Source organism: Narcine bancroftii, chromosome 9, assembly GCF_036971445.1.
Source record: "Narcine bancroftii isolate sNarBan1 chromosome 9, sNarBan1.hap1, whole genome shotgun sequence".
NCBI classification, from domain to species: domain Eukaryota; kingdom Metazoa; phylum Chordata; class Chondrichthyes; order Torpediniformes; family Narcinidae; genus Narcine; species Narcine bancroftii.
In genome coordinates, this window is record NC_091477.1 from 81,247,579 (window position 1) to 81,263,980 (window position 16,402).

Here is a 16,402-nt window from a genome sequence, read left to right on the forward strand (position 1 = left end):
TTATCAATAAATGTACAGGGAGCCAAGCGTGTCACAAACTTTTATAAAAGATTATATAAACTTCAGATGGATTACTATACCCTGTTCTGGACACCACACAAAGAAATACAAGTTGCACTACTGATGAGGAACCTTAGTTACAAATGGATGTTCAAAATCATGCATGGTTTTGATATATGAAGTAAAGTGAAATTATTTCCAGATGTGAAAGAATTATCAAGCAAAGGATAAACTTTAAAAAAATCTGTTGAGATCTGTAAATCAAGGAGAGAACTCGGTCAATTGTGAAGTGCACTCAAAATCAGATAAAGACGTGGGGGTGTGGGCGAAATGCAATCCATACAGTAACCCATGTAGGCATTAAGAACCAGTAATGTTCTGTAGCAGTCTATGGCCCAGATTTCATACCTGTGTCAAAACTGCTGCCAGCCTTTACTACACCATGAATGAAAGAAAGAGATCAAGTGGAGGATAAGAGAGAAGGGGAAGAGGGAGAGGGGTTACTAAATAATCAAAGATAATCAAAAGTAAGGAATAAAAAGAAAAAAATGACTAACACAGCACGTCACCCACACCACGTCACACATCACTGATCCCAATCATTTCTCTGTTGGGAAAGTTTGTTTCATTACCCTTACTCTGAAGGGGGATAATCGTATTTGTAGACCCATATACTGCAGATAAGGTTCTCCAGGGAAATACAACTCTGCATTTCCATACACCATTATATTTAGTTGGGAGTCAGTCTTCCACGAGACCGCTATATATTTCCTATTTACTGCCAAGACAACCTTCACAAACTGAATTTGGTATTTGGACAGTCTAAAACACATGTCAATAATGTTCTCCAGAAGGTACAATTCTAGATATTGTGAAATATCCACTGTTGTAATTTTTTTCAGAATGTCCCCCAGGTCCTCTCAGAAGCATCTCACTTGAGAGAGGGAAGGGAGAGAGGCGAGGGAAGGGGGGGGGGGGGCATGCGAGGAGATCCATGCAAGGGCGGTCCATGCGTAGGGAGGAGGGGCGCAGGAGAGAGGAGGCATGCCACAAGGGGGGGGCGCCGCAAGAGGGGGCGGGGGTGCGCCGTGAGAGGGGGAGCGCAGCCATGCAATAATCCAGTCAAGGTCAATAATTCCTTGAGCCCCTGCTGCTTTTCATTTTCTTGCATACTCATGACAAATCAATGATGTGATGAGATCCTTTGGTTTTATGAATTATTGTTGCTGTCAAGTGCAGTTAAAATACTGTTCCTCATTTCATGACTCCTCCATCTGTTTTTAAATGTATACCACACAATTAATTTTCAGCAATCTCCCGACCTTTAATTTTACTGTAGATAAACATCTTGCATTGTGCATTGTTAAAAATGTATTTCATCTTTAATTTCATGTAAATAAGCCAACCTTTTTTATCCCACATTCAGGTATGTCATTTAAGAATTCTTCAATGTGGTAATTTCCACTGAATACCAGAGATTGCACAGATTTAAAACTTGACACCAAAAGGGAGGGAGGGTATAGTAATCCAGGCCCCAGAATAATATCTTTATAGACAACTTTCTCTCTACTCTTAGTCACCTACTGCCAGTTCAGTCCAAATACACTATATTTTTCTTAGATTGGCCAAACAATGGCCTTTGTGCCAGCAATTTTAAAAGAAAATGCATCATTAAGACTCCCAATTTCCAGCATAATTTGGTGAGCAACAAACAGGTTTAGAGGTTAAATAGGAAAATCAAAATCATTTGTAATTCACAGCCACAAAAACATCAAACTGAACATTTGTTTAATGATACCCAGGAACAATATCTTCATCAGCACAATATTGTAAGTCTGCATAGAGCTTATTATCAAACTGCAAGAGGTAAAACACATTATGCCAATATCTGATCATTTCTTCCATTCTCGAATCAAGCAATTCACATGAGAGTTATTATGGCTTCTAAACATTAAATTTGTCAAATAGTAAAACAATTAGCTATCCAGCCATTTTGACATCCTGATTGTTCGACATTTAAGAAATTCGGCATGTCACCGAAAACTCTCAAAAACTTCTACAGGTTGCATCACTGCTTGGTGTGGAGGCACCAACACTGAGGACAAGAATAAACTCCAAAGGATTGTAAACTCAGCCTGCAATATCACAGGCACAAGACCTCTTCATCAAGAACATCTACATGAGGCAGTGTCTTAAAAAAGCAGCCTCTATCTTCAAAGGCCCCCACCACCTAAGCCATGCCCTCTTTACTCTGCTACCATTGGGAAAAAGGCACAGGAGCCCAAAGAAGACGAGCACTCAACAGCACAAGAACAGCTTCTTCCCTGTTGCCTTCAGATTCCTGAATAAGTGATGAACCAAAGTTGCTGCCTTACCTTTCAAGTACTAAATTTTTAAAAAATGTATAGTATGTTGTAAGATAGTTACAATATGAATGTTTGCTCTGTGACGCTGCTGCAAAACACCAATTTTCAAGACTTGTTCATGACAATAAATTCTGATTCTGATCTGGCACACCAGATAATGCTTTCCACATCCCCAAATCTCACAAGTTTCCAAGCTTTCCTGAAACTTACCAAATTCAATGGAGATGTTTTTATAATGCTGTGCAACATCTTAAAAGCCAAATTAAAAGTGGGTTGGGAGCAACAGATAAACTACTGGACGACTTTAGCAGGTAAAGCATCTCTGGAGGCAAAGAGATGGTCAATGCTTTGGTTTGAGACTCGCATCAGGATAATCACAACGAATTACTGCATTTCAGCTCTGTCAAGTTTTGGAAAAGCTAATGACAGCCTCACTTCTAAATGCAGACACGATACCAGAATTCTTTCAAATCATTTTGTGAGAACCGATATTGTAGGTTTTCGAACATAGAAAAGGTTAGGTTTCAATCAATAACAGGATAGATTTCATGTTCATATTTTCCTGAAATGCTTCATAGTAAGAATTTCTCAAATTAATGTAATATTTAACATCTCAGATATTCACCAAGATCATGGAAACCCAACTAATTTGTGTACAAAAAAAATGGAAAAGTTCAGTTTCTTGATTCCAGATCAAGTTTACAGTAATTGAAGTTGAAGAAAATAGACAAAAAAAAATGGAAAAAAAAAACTTCAAGCCATACCATGACCACACTTGCAGCAAGTCTGATCACCTGGCTGTACTCCTTCCTACTCCTGATGTACACAGCACCAATAGTGAAGATGGAGAAAGTGTAGTTAAAGGAGGTGGAGAAGTGTCTGTAAAACTGCTTTAAATCGGTGGACTAGAACATATTCAAGAACTCATCCATAGACTTGAATGAATATGCTCAAGGTGTCGCCAACTACATCAAGACCTGCGTGGATGAATGTGTGTCGACATGTTCATACCGGGTGTTCCCCAACCAGAAGCCCTGGATGAATCAGAGAACCTGCAGCCTGCTGAGGGAGAGAACAAGGGTGTTTAAGGATGGGGATTGAGATATTTACATCCAGGTACGACCTGCAGAAGGCCATCTCCAATAATTCCGAAGGAGGCTAGAGACAGAAAAACGCCAGCTAAGGCAGGGAGTGCAAGCCATTACAGCCTACAAAGCAAAGGCAATTGCTATAGATGGCTGTGATGCTTCACTGCCTATAAATTGAACACTTTCTATGCCCACTTTGAAAAGAAAAGCAATAGAGTGCCTACCAGAATCCCTGAAAAAGTTGAGGACCCTGTGGTATCTGTCTCTGAGGGCAACACATCATTCTATCAGAACATCATTCAAGAGGGTGAACCCTCACAAGGTGACAGATCCAGACAGTGTACCTGACAGGGTACTGAAAAACTGCACCAACCAAGTAGTTGGTGCGTTCACAGATATTTTTAACCTCTCATTACAACAGTCGGAGGTACCAACCTGCTTTAAAAGGGCATCAATCACCCCAGTATCCAAGAAGAGCAGTGTGAGCTACCACAACGACTACCACCCAGTAGCACCAACTTCTAAGAGGCTGGTCATGGCCAGAATTAACACGTACCTACACAAAGATCTTGACCGATTGCAGTTTGCCCATCATCACAATCTCTCCACAGCAGGTGCAATATCACTGGCCCTCCACTCAACTCTGCACCACATCAAAAACAATATTTCATATGTACGGTTTCTTTTCATCGACAACAACTTGGCCTTCAATGCTGGTCAAGAAGTTACAAACTTTTGGCCTCTGTACATCCTCTGCCACTGGATCCTTGATTTTCTCATAAGACCACAGTCAGTAAAAAATGGAAACTACGTCTCCTCCTCACTAATTATCAACACATGAGCACCCCAAGGATGTGTGCACACTCTACACCCATGACTGAGTGGCCAGATGCAATTCCAATCCCATCTACAAGTTTGCCAATGACACCACAGTTGTTGGCAGAATGACAAATGGCAATGAAGAAGTGTACAGGAGGGAGATAGATTAGCTCGATGAATGGTGCAATATAACAACCTTGCACTCAATGTCAGCAAAACCAAGGAGATGATTGTGGACTTCAGGTGGAAGTCAGGGGAACACGACCCAGTCCTCATCGAGGGCTCAGTAGATGAGAGGGTCAAGAGCTTCAAATTTCTGGGTGTCAACATGTCCGAGGATCTGTCCTAGAGCCATCACGTTGATGCAATCACAAAGGCGGCTCGCCAGCAGCTATATTTTGTTAGACGTCTGAGGAGATTTGGCATGTCACCGGAGACTCTTACAAACTTCTATAGGTGTACCGTGGACAGTATTCAGATCGGTTGCATCACAGCTTAGTATGGAGGTGCCAACTCCTAAGACAAGAATAAAGTGCAGAAGTTTGTTAACTTGGCCTGCAACATCACAGGCACCAGACTTCATTCCATTGGGGGACATTTACACAAGGTGTCATAAAAAAGCAGCCTCTATCCTCAAAGATCCCCACCATCCAGGACACACCCTCTTTAACTTGCTACCATTGGGTAAAAGGTACAGGAGCTTAAAGGTGAGCACTCAGCAGCAAAAGGACACCACTTTCCCCTCTGCCATCAAATTCCTGAAGAATCATTAGCTTTATGAACCCAAAGCAACTGTCTTGCTTCTTGTGTACTATTATCATTTATTATTTTTCCCTTACAGTGATTCAGTAAGATGGTATAAAATGAATGTACAACTGTGATGCTGCCACAAAACACCAAATTTCATGACTATTTGTGACAATAAATTCTGATTCTGATGTTGCTTCCTTTGGGTATATTTCATGGATTTTGGGCCGCTGATCACGAAAATCACCTTAAAATTCTCCTATCATATATCGTTTTATTTCAGATACAGACTGAGTATCCTTTATCCGAAATGCATAGGACCAGAAGTGTTTCAGATTTTGGATTTTCTCAAATTTTGGAATAATGTGTTTAGGGTAATTAAGCAGCATTGTAACATCAGCAGAATTCCTGCGTCAGCTATTGAACAACAACAAACAACGGCAGACTCTCAGTCTTCACCTACAATGCTGTGTTTTGATCAAAACGTTACAGTACACTGTGGCGGCCCTTCGGAGCTCCCCCAAGGGGCCTCACAAAATGAAGGACGATCGCGACGATCCAGCAGGCTGCACGAGGCCCGCAGCACTGCCCTCTAATTGGCCACAACCAAAAGAGCTTAACTGGCCTATCAGGGAAAGCGGATCACAAACACAGCAATCAGTGCTGAGAGGGTTTTGACCACGCCCCTCAGCGTGAGAATAAAAGCAGGGCTGTGAGCCCAAGAAAGCTGAGTGTGTTAACTACACCCAACTGGGGTTCGTGTCATTCTTTCTGGGAACAGCGTGTGTTTTTCTAAACTAACCTGCGTGCAGCTATAACCTCTCCTGTGCTATAGGCTCCATAGAGCCATAGCTTACAACAGTGTATTTTTTTTCCAAACGCAATATTGTTGCTGGTCATGTTACACTCAAAAAACATGGCATTTTAGGTGGAGATGAATTTCAGATTTCACATTAAAATGCTTTGTACTTACCAAAAAAAACTTGATCTCTGCTTGCAAAAGAAGATAAATGCAGCTAGAAATTCTGCTACATGGCTTTTAAAAATGTTTCCTCCAGAACCATTATAGTGAGTAATCCACCTGGGTCTGGCAGTGACAATGACTGGTAACAAACTGGCACTAACAGAGCATCAGAGCTGCATATGGGCAAGTGAGGTGAAGTGTGGAATTTTCCACTTGTGGCATAATGTTGGTGCTCAGAATGTTTCTGATTTCGGATAGAACCTATTTTTGTGATTTCCTGTATAGTGTATTGAATGCATGTTGATGCACATGTTCTTTAGGTAATAGCATAGTGAGTGCACTTAACAATAGGAGTTATTGTCTTCAGGAAGACTCAATACAGCAGAAATACAAGTTGTACCTCTTTAATCTGGCGATGTTGGCCTTTGCCGGACCACAGAAAATGCCAGAAAACTGAAATTAACCCCTAAGGTAGAATAATGCTTAAAACAGGAAATATTGCTGTGGGGTCTAGGCCGTTTTGGCGGTCACAATTTGGCGCTGGACATTTTGACGCTAAGAGTAAGGCTACAACAATTTATTCACTTATTATACAGCGAGGAACGGTGTTTCAGACTGTCATGCGGTACCCTGCACTCGGGACAGAAGCTGTCGCTCTATCATGTCAAGCTGACCGACACGCACTACGGGCGCTGGAGACTTATCAGCACTTGACAGTGAGTAAGCGGCAATGGCGGAAGATGAGAGGGAACCTGTTGCTAAGCCCTTTCGGGGTAGCAGAGGCAGGATGCCCTGGGGTCGGAGACCAGACACTGCTGCCCTCATGATCCCTGATCACCATCTGCTCCCAGTTTCTCTCTGCCACCCGATCCTCTCCACCCACCCCTGACCCCCTCTTCTCAGATACCCTGTCCTGTTGGCTAATTGACTCATTCATCAGATCTTGGTAAGCCTCCAGCACCCGTAGTGCTGTGTTGGTAAGCTTGATGTGATAGAGCGACAGCTGCTGTCCTGAGTCCAGGGTCCCGCACGACAGCTCAAAGCGCCACTCCCCACTTCATAAGTCTCATAAGTGAATAATTGAAGCTTAACTGTTTTTTTTCTAATATTTTAATTTTTTTTCCATAAATATACATATCAAAATTTTGAAATTTTGAGGACAGATTTTTACAAAACAAAACGCCACAGCCCTTCTCCACCCGCCCCACCCCCCCCACCTACAGTATAAATCCGTACACCATCAGGGCTTACCGTTGGGTTTTAAATAAAGAAAATCTTCACTGGGGAGAGGTCACATTTTTATAATAGCAGCACCTTTTTGTTTATTATATTTTGACCCCTATAAAGTCCAAATATAGTTTCCATATTTTTATAAATGTCATATTTGTTTTTTAAGATTGTATTTGATTTTTTTCCATAGGTATACAACTGTTCATTTCGTATTCCATCATGCTATGTGTAGAAGAGAGTTGGATTTCAAAGTAATCTTAGCACATTTTAACAAATGAAGTTTGAATTTAGTTAGTTTATTACTTATTTCAATAAAGTTGCCCAAAACATAAAGCTCCGGGTCATCTGCAAAGACTACCCTGTTATTCTTATTATTTTAGTAATATCCTGCCAGAAAGGTCTTACCTTCACACATGACCACAATGCATGTACAAATGTTCCTATTTCTATTCCACATCTAAAACACATCTCCAATATTTCCAATTTTGATTTATGTAATTTCAGTGGTGTGAGGTATAATTGGTGAAGAAAATTAAATTGTACTAATCTGTACCTTGCATTTATCAAGGCAATTGGAATCCATCAATGCTGGCCAACTATTTTTGGACACTGACACAAGAGGCATCAGATGCTGAGTACAAATGAAAATCATTGGTAAAGCATTTTTAGGTCAGTTGAACTAATACAATGCGTCAGCATCATGATGCGATTAAATGTACCAATAAACATTAATGTTTCCCCAATTTTCTGTGATACAGCAAATCTGAAATCAGCTTGAAGTCATCTTATAATTCCCATTTTTTTATAAAAGAAAGCAAAGCTTTTGAAAAAAATTGTTGTCCAATGAAATCAATAGACTCTGATGTTTTTGATACAGGCATGGAGCAATGAAACTTACTGCACAAAAGCTTAGTGAAACCACGATCTCTCATACCGGCAAAGAGAGAGGGAGCAATATTTGGTTTTTAGTTAATGGCGGCTGGTCCACAAACACTGGGGTTATGTCAATCTCCTGTTCTACTGCCTCAGAGCAACTCTCAATTGAATGCAGACCCTTCTATCTAGCCTGTGAGTTCTCATCAGTGATTCTCACTGGAGTTTATATCCCTCCTGATGCTGATTACAAACTAACATATGCAGAGCTGCTTGATGTAGTCAGTAAACAAGAAACAGTCCATCCTGATGCAATACAAATCATAGTTTGTGACTTTAATTAGGCTTGTTTCAGGAAAATCTTGCCCAAATTTCACTAGCACATAACCTGCTGTACAGAGATCTTAGCACAATTGATCACTGCTATACCAAGATTAGGAAGGCAACCATTCTTACAAAAGACTGTATTTTGTCATGTCACATCACCTGGTGGTGCTCCTGCTTGCATACAGACAGAGCCTAAAAAGAGGCTCAAGAGATCAGGACAGCCAGAAGATGAATGAATTAGGGTTACAGTGCTGCATCAAGCCAGTGGATTGGGCAGAATTCAAGAACTCAGCTGAGGATCTGAATGTTTAGGCAAGCGCCAATACAGATTTTACCAAAACAGCTGTGGATGAATGTGTCCCTACCAAATCGCTCAAGGTTTTCCTCAACTAGAAACCCTGGTGAACCACAAAATCGAGAACCTGCTGAGAGTTGGATCACAAGCATTCAAGCCCAAGATCTAGAAAACTATACAAAGAGCAGGTACAACCTTTGGAAAGACATTTCCTGGGCAAAGTGGAGATTCCGACGATAATGCAAACATCAAAGGATACCAACAGTTGTGGCAAGGTCTAAATGACAAAACCTGCTACAGAACCAAATCTAGTAAAGTTGGAGACAGCAAACCTTCACTCCCAGATGAACTCAATCCCTTCTACCCCTGATTTGATCATTAGAATAGGGTAAAACCACTGTGCACCCCCATAATCCCTAATGATCCTCTACTGTCAGTATTCAAAGATGACTTGGGAATTGCCTTCAGGAGAGTGAATCCAAGGAAAGCATCCGGCTTGGACAGAGTACTCAGCCTAGAATCAAAAACCTTTGGTAACAACTGGCCAACCTATTCATGACTATCTTCAACATCTCACTCTGGCAGTGTGTGGTACCCACCTGCTGCAAAATGGCCTTCATCATTCTGGAGCCCAAAAAGAATGTGGTAACTTGCCTAAATGACTACTGACCCAGTGGCACTCACATCCACAGTGATGATATATTTTGAGAGGCTGTTGTTGAAGCATATCAGTTCCTGTCTGAACAGTGAAATGGATCCATTACAATTCGCCTATCGCAGCAATAAGTCTATGTCAGATATCATCCCAATGGTTCAACACAAAACCCTGAATAGGAAAGACTCATACATTGGGATGCTCTTTATCAACTGCAATTCAGCATTCAACACCATCATCCCCCAAAAATTAATCAGTAAAGTCCAAGAACTGGGCCTCAATACCCCAATGTGTAATTGGATCCTGGATTTCTACACCTTCAGACCCAGGTCAGCATGGATTGTCAAAAACATCTCCATAATCTCCCTCACTACCTCAGAGCATTTTAGTCCCCTGCTCTACTTACTTTACATCCATGACTGGGTGGTTTTTTAATACAACAACAACACCATCTACAAATTTGCTGATGATACCTTAGTGGGTTGTAAAAAAAAAAGGTGATGAATCAATATGCAGTAGGGAGATTGAAAACTTGTCTGAATGGTGCACTGATGACAACCTCACACTCAATGACAAAAACCAAGGAGCTGATTGTTGACTTCAGGAAGAGAAAACCAGATATGTACAATCCAGTGATCACTGGGGGAAATCAGAGGTGGTGAGGGTGAGCAAAGTTAAATTCCTCAAAGTCACTATCTTAGAGGATGCTTCCTAGATCCACAAGTCATCGAGAAGAGAGCTTATCAGCGCCTCTATTTCCTCACGAGTTTTGGTATGACTTCTGAAACCATGGCAAATTTCCACAGGTGTGTCATGGAAAGTGTGCTGACTGGCTGCATCATAGTCTGGTACAGAGGCACCAATGCCTTTGAATGGAAAGTCCTGAAAAAGGTGGAGAACACAGTCCAGTACATTACAGGCAAAAGTCTCCCCACCATCAAATCTACTTGAAATTCTGCCATCAGAGAGCAGCAGCAATCATCATTGATCCACACCACCCTAGACGTGCTCTGTTCTTGCTGCTACCATTAGGAAAAAGTACAATTTAAGTACCACAGGATTTGTATCACCAGGTTTAGGAAGACCTCTCCACCATTAGACTCCTAAACAACAAATTCAGACTCATTTAAGGACTCTTATTTTGCGCATTATTTATTACTCAATATTTATTTTTATTTGTAGCATTGCTTGTTTACATTTCTTTCTTTAGCCACTTTCACACTGACACCTTGTCCTAGTAATTAATGGCCAATATACTAGTTAAAGGGCCAGTGTGAATGCTCGTGAATCAGCACGCAGGTGTCAAATCATCCCTGGGATCATCTGACGCCTTCATGCCAATTAGCCCAGTGTAAAAGGGACACTGATTATCCAGGGACAAAGTAGTGATGCATTGATAATGTTTTTGATTGAGTGCAGGAACGTGAAGGAAACAAAAGATTAAAAGGTATAAACTTTGTATTCAACTTACTAAATCCTGATCAATGTATTATGATCTTGTATTTAACCAAAATTAATCATGCCTACAAATTATAACATAATTAAGCATTATGTATAGCACAATATGAGCCCTTCAGCCCCTGTTATTGTGTCAACCGAAATAAACCTTTGTAAATTTATAAAGGACCATAGGAAAGTAGTAACGGCAATAAAACAGACACACAATTTATAAAGATCGCGGGAAAGTCACAGCAGGGATGAAATACATACACACAGCGAAATGGATACATACAACAATCAAGGATAGATACATATATGTGGGAGAGAAAGAGAGACAGAGAGGGGGAGAGAAACAGAGTGTGATGGTGGACCTGCCCTCCCAGAATTCTGTGCAGCAGAGAAAGGGCTGTATGCATGGACCACTCATGCAGGGGTTTCTCTGCCATCACTCAGACGTCACCAGTGGAGGATATGCACCCCTCTCCCCGAGGATGCCTGATGGTGAGTGTGAAAGGACGCAGAGAACCAGTTAACAGTGGTCCAGTATTAAAAGCAAAAAAAAATCTTTAACCAGTTCTTTGAACTGCCAATTTATAGGTTAGCCAGTGTGTAAAGGGCTTTTGTTTACATTTTTCTCTTTTTTATATGCATTTTTTCTTGAGCACAGATTTTTGCACTACTGATAAGTAGAAATTCTGCCTGGGCTGCAGGGAAAAAAAGAATGTGAGGGTTGTCTGTGATGTCATGCATGTACTCTGTCAACACATTTGAACTTTGAAATAGACAAGGAGTCCAAAATCAAGTTAATCCCATTCCAGAATTCTGCAGATTACTGTTCTTTAATATAATTTTAAAAATGAGGAGGAAAAGTGGGTGATTCAGCTCCTCATACCTGATCCCCTATCTATATGATTGCTGATATTTTACTTCAGTTCTCTTTTCTTCCATTAACCCCATTTTCCTTCATATTCAAAAACCTATTGATCTCCATCTTGAGCACATTCTGAAACTGAGCCATTACACATACAGGGTGATAAATCCATTGAATTCATTGTCTTAGGTAGTGAACTTCAAAGATTCACCCTCTAAGAGGTTTCTCCTTATTTTTGTTCTGAATAGCCAATCGTTTATTTAAAGGTTGAGTTTCGGAACCCCCAGCCAGGGAAAATATCATGTTATGCTGGCAATTTGTACATTTTAAAACAATCACCTCTCATTCTTTTAAGATCTTCTGAGCACAGGTTCAGCCTGTTTGATCTCTCATCATACAACAAATCTTCCATTTCTGGAATCACTCTAGTGAACATTTATAGATGTAGGCTGGTTCTGCTTTCTCCCTGTACCTCTATCTTTACAGTTCAAATGTCTTGGTCTCTGCATTGAATATATTCAGGTCCCCTCCATAAGGAGGTCGAGAAATGCATTGTCATGAGCCTAAGAGATGAAATTTCTTTCCATTGCTGCCTTAAATGGGTTTATTTTAATTTTTAATCAAAACTTCCTTGTTGGAGATATTCTATCCCTTCCTTTATTGTAATATAATTCCTTAGATAAGGAGATCAAGTATGTCGACAAGCAGGTTCCTACATAATTTTACTCAAATCCCTTGCAACAACAGCTAACATTCACTTTCCTCATTGTTTGTTGAACCCGGACATTAGCTCATGAAAGTGCTGTGTTCCAGATCTCTCAGGTCTCCTGATATTTCATCATTTAAAAAACTCTACATTTCAATTGTTTACACCAAAATGGGTAAGTGCATAACTTTCCATGCAAATCTGGCATATCCTTGTCCACACATCTATCTTGCTACATTATCCTCAAGCCTCACGGCATCCCCTACTCTGTTATACTCAATTTCTTCATCACATTCATCATATAGATGATGAATAGCTGGGGCCCAAATACTGATCTTTGAATCTACCTCTTCTTTGGTGATCTCTTTGAAGTGAGGATAATCTATTTTCATTCTTGCTTTCTGAATTGTCAAGTGGCGAATAAGGTTAGTGGGAAAAATTGTACTCTTCCATATTTGGGGCATGCCACAGCAGATGGCTACTTTGTGGGATTTCCCCCTCTGTCTGTTGCTGACACAATGTTTTATCTTCTGCTAATGTTTAGCCGAAGTTCTCAATATCATCCTGAAAGCTCCTCCTCCTCCGCTCAATCATAAGTTTGTGGCTCCCAGGAGTTGCTAGGAATGAGGCATTTCAAGGAAATTTTAGTATATCCTTAAACCTTCTTCACAGCTTACCTGATAATAGAGACCATGTTTTGAGAATCTGAAATAGTATCCAACTGAACAAAGCCTCCCAAATTAAAAATAACTTTTTCTGCCTGTAACCAATCCAGAATTCAAACATATGCATTGCGCCCAATACCACACACTCTAATTTGCATTTTATTGAAGGTCTTATGCAGTTAAAATACATAATTACTTGCCCCTTTCTATTCTGCTAGTTATTTCAAATGAAGATTGTCCTTTCTTTAATCTATTCCAATATTCATTTTCTTACCTCTAACTTAAAGTAAAATGTTCTAGACCACAGCACTTCAGCAAAATAACATTTTCTCAAATTTCTTCATCTTCCCATCAAACAACAAATCTCTGTCTGTTATTAGTTCCCTGCTAAGGAAATAAATATTTTTTGCTTTCCCTCTCCAGGTCTCTCATCTTTGGACACACCAATTAAATAACAACAGTCTCCTCTGTTCTGAGGACCACTCCTTAAATTCTAAATTCTCCAGCCTTGGAAACATTCTCAAATCTCTTCTGCATATTCTCTCAACATTTATCACATCGTTCTTGGGCTGTGGTGACCAATACTGCACATCGTACTCTAGCTGTGACCTAATTATGTTTTACCTATTCTGACAATGACCTCCCACTCATTAATTCAATGCCTCCATACAATGCCTTTTCCTGAGGCAGGTGATAGGGAGATCCTTCTGCATTTACCTCAGTTAACTATTTCTCTTTTACTGACCATGTATGAAAATCCCATATATTCAGTACAACAGACATGTGATATTCATCACACTCGAAATTCAGGAAAAGTTAAGTGACAATTCCACTGCATCAACAAACAAAATGATGGAGGAACACAGCAGGTCAAGCACCATCCATGGAAGGCAACAGATTGCCAAATTTCAGGTTTAACCCTTCATTAGCAATACACTGTCAACCTTAGAAAAGCTTTCCACTCTATCAACCAAGTTGGTATGATGGAAATATTCAAATTTGGCTGTGCTCAGAAGTTTAACAGTACTGTACATCTACTCCATTATGACACAAGCAATAACTCAAAGGGCTACCACGGACAAGTACAGTCAGATCAATTAGCAGAGTTCATCACCCTTTTCTCTATTTTCCTTGCTGTAAAACAAGGTTCCTAGCCAAGAGTGCAGCAAATTGTTCAACCAACATTGTTTCCACCCAGAACCAAGATTATTTTAAACTATCAATTTAGAGCATGCAAACAACTCTTGAATATAAACACATTTGTAGACTGACATTACTGACTCTTAAATAAAATACGAGTCTTATACCAAAGCCCTTTTTATAGAGTGACACTGCATTGAAGCCGGCTCAATGAGGAAAAAAAAAAGGACATCCCTTTTAAGGTGAAGGTCTACAAAGCTGATTGTGGTGTACTGTTAGCCAGAATCAGACACACACAAGGTAAAGACTGGACAACAGACTTTAATCCACAAAGACTTCCACAGAGCCAGGCTGGCTGTGGCTGCAGCAACTCTGAGTGAGGCCTCAGGAGGCCGGCGCAGGCTTATATCCCGGTGGGTGATTGACACTCGACTGGGTGGGGCTTGATCCATTCAGGCCGATTGATTGACAGCACCCGTAGTGCTGCAGGTATAGAGGTTGCCCCCTGCAGTAGGCCGGTGGTGTACCACCACATTCACCCCCTTCTTTAAAATTGTCCTGGGGAGGGGGGAGGGCAGCAACAAGGAATCGCACCCACTATGTACATACAATATTTACAGGTTGAGACGATTGGGCGGCCGCTGGGGTCTCTGTGACCGTCGTAGGACTGGCTCCTGGTCACTGGTCAGATGGGAACTGGGGGGGGGGGGGGGGAGGGGCTGGCAGCAGGGGTGTGTGGCTGGTCGTATTGGATGGGTGGGGGGGCCGGTTCATCTTGTAAGGCTGAAGTGGGCCACTGGCGGTCAAGGAGGCCCTGTGTGCCCCATAGCTGCCTGGGGACAGGGATGTATGCCCAGTCAGCGTTGAGTTGGAGGGTGGTGTGGTGTGTGCTCCTGCTGGTGACAGGTCCCTGGTTGAGACGGTGTCCTCCCTGCCACTGCTGAACCCAACGTAAGCATAGTTATGGTTTGCATGAAGGAGGAAAATCTGCTCTACCAGGGCTTCAGCCTTGTGTGTCCGTACATGCTTACGCAGAAGCACCGATCCCGGGGATGTGAGCCATGCTGGGAATGTCATTCCAGTCGCCGACCTCCTGGGGAATGAGAACAGGCATTCGTGAGGGGTCTTGTTGGTAGCCAAACACAGCAGTGACCGAATGGCACGGAGTGCCTCGGGCAGGGCGTCCTGCTAGTACTCAACGGCCCACCCTTTTGACTTGAGAGCCAGGAGGACTGCCTTCCAGACTACCCAATTCTCACGTTCCACTTGCCCGTTGCCTCTTGGGTTATAGCTTGTCGTGCGACTGGTCGCAATGCCCCTCGCCATCAGGTACTGGTGCAGCTCGTCACTCATGAAACTAGACCCCTGGTTGTTGTGGATGAAGGTGGAGTAGCCAAACAGTGAAAATCTGCCCCAAGGCCCTGATGACGGTATCCGTGGAGGTGTCCGGACAAGGGATGGCGAAAGGGAAGCATGAATACTCGTCCACTACCGTGAGGAAGTAGACGTTTCGGTTCATGGAAGGCAGGGGCCCTTTGAAGTCCATGACAAGATGCTTGAAAGGCCGAGTAGCATTTACAACGTGGGCTTGGGTGGGGGGGGGGGGGGGGGGGGGCTGAAGAAGCGGGGTTTGCACTCCGCACAGACCGACAGGCCTCGGTCATGTCCCTGACGGTGTACGGCAGATTTCAGGACTTAAAGAAATGGTACAACCAGGTGACGCCAGGATGGCAGAGAGAGAGACTAAAAATGCCTGCAACCTGTCATCATGAATAGCTGTATTCATGCTGTAGGTTGCCAACTGGACTCTCCAGTGCAGGATCTTGTCTTTCTTGATCTTGCTCTTGTGGGTAGTGTTAAACATGGTCTGTGAGGAGCGTGAATCTCCTGCCGGCCAGGTAGTGGCGCCAGTGGCAGACCGCTTCCACAATTGCCTGGGCCTCCTCTTCAATGGCTGAGTTCCCTAGCTTGGAGCCGTGGGGGGTCCTGGAGAAGAAGGCGACGGGGCGTCCCCTTTGGTTGCGGGTAGCAGCGAGAGCCACCTCGGAGGTATTGCTCTCCACCTGGAAGGGGAGTCTTCATCCACAGCCTGCATTGTGGCATCCGCGATGTCTTGCCTGATGCAGGTGAAGGCTGCCTGTGCCTCAGGTGGGAGGGGAAAAAGTTGTGGCTTGAGCCAGAGGGCGGACTTTGCCCGAGAAGCAAGGAACCCACTG

At 42.3% G+C, this 16,402-nt stretch overlaps 1 protein-coding gene across 4 annotated transcripts in view; it reads right to left on the minus strand.

Moving 5' to 3' along the window:
- stag1a (STAG1 cohesin complex component a) overlaps positions 1-16,402 on the minus strand; it is a 243,211-nt gene that overhangs the window by 149,602 nt on the left and 77,207 nt on the right. The window contains exon 2 of one of the 4 annotated variants that reach the window (XM_069896612.1): positions 15,210-15,279. The exons of 2 other annotated variants lie outside the window; for them this stretch is intronic. The gene's annotated coding sequence lies outside the window, so the exon portion shown is untranslated. Of the gene's footprint in view, positions 1-15,182; positions 15,280-16,402 lie in introns of all 4 variants that reach the window. One more of the 4 variants, XM_069896611.1, reaches the window with a different exon arrangement.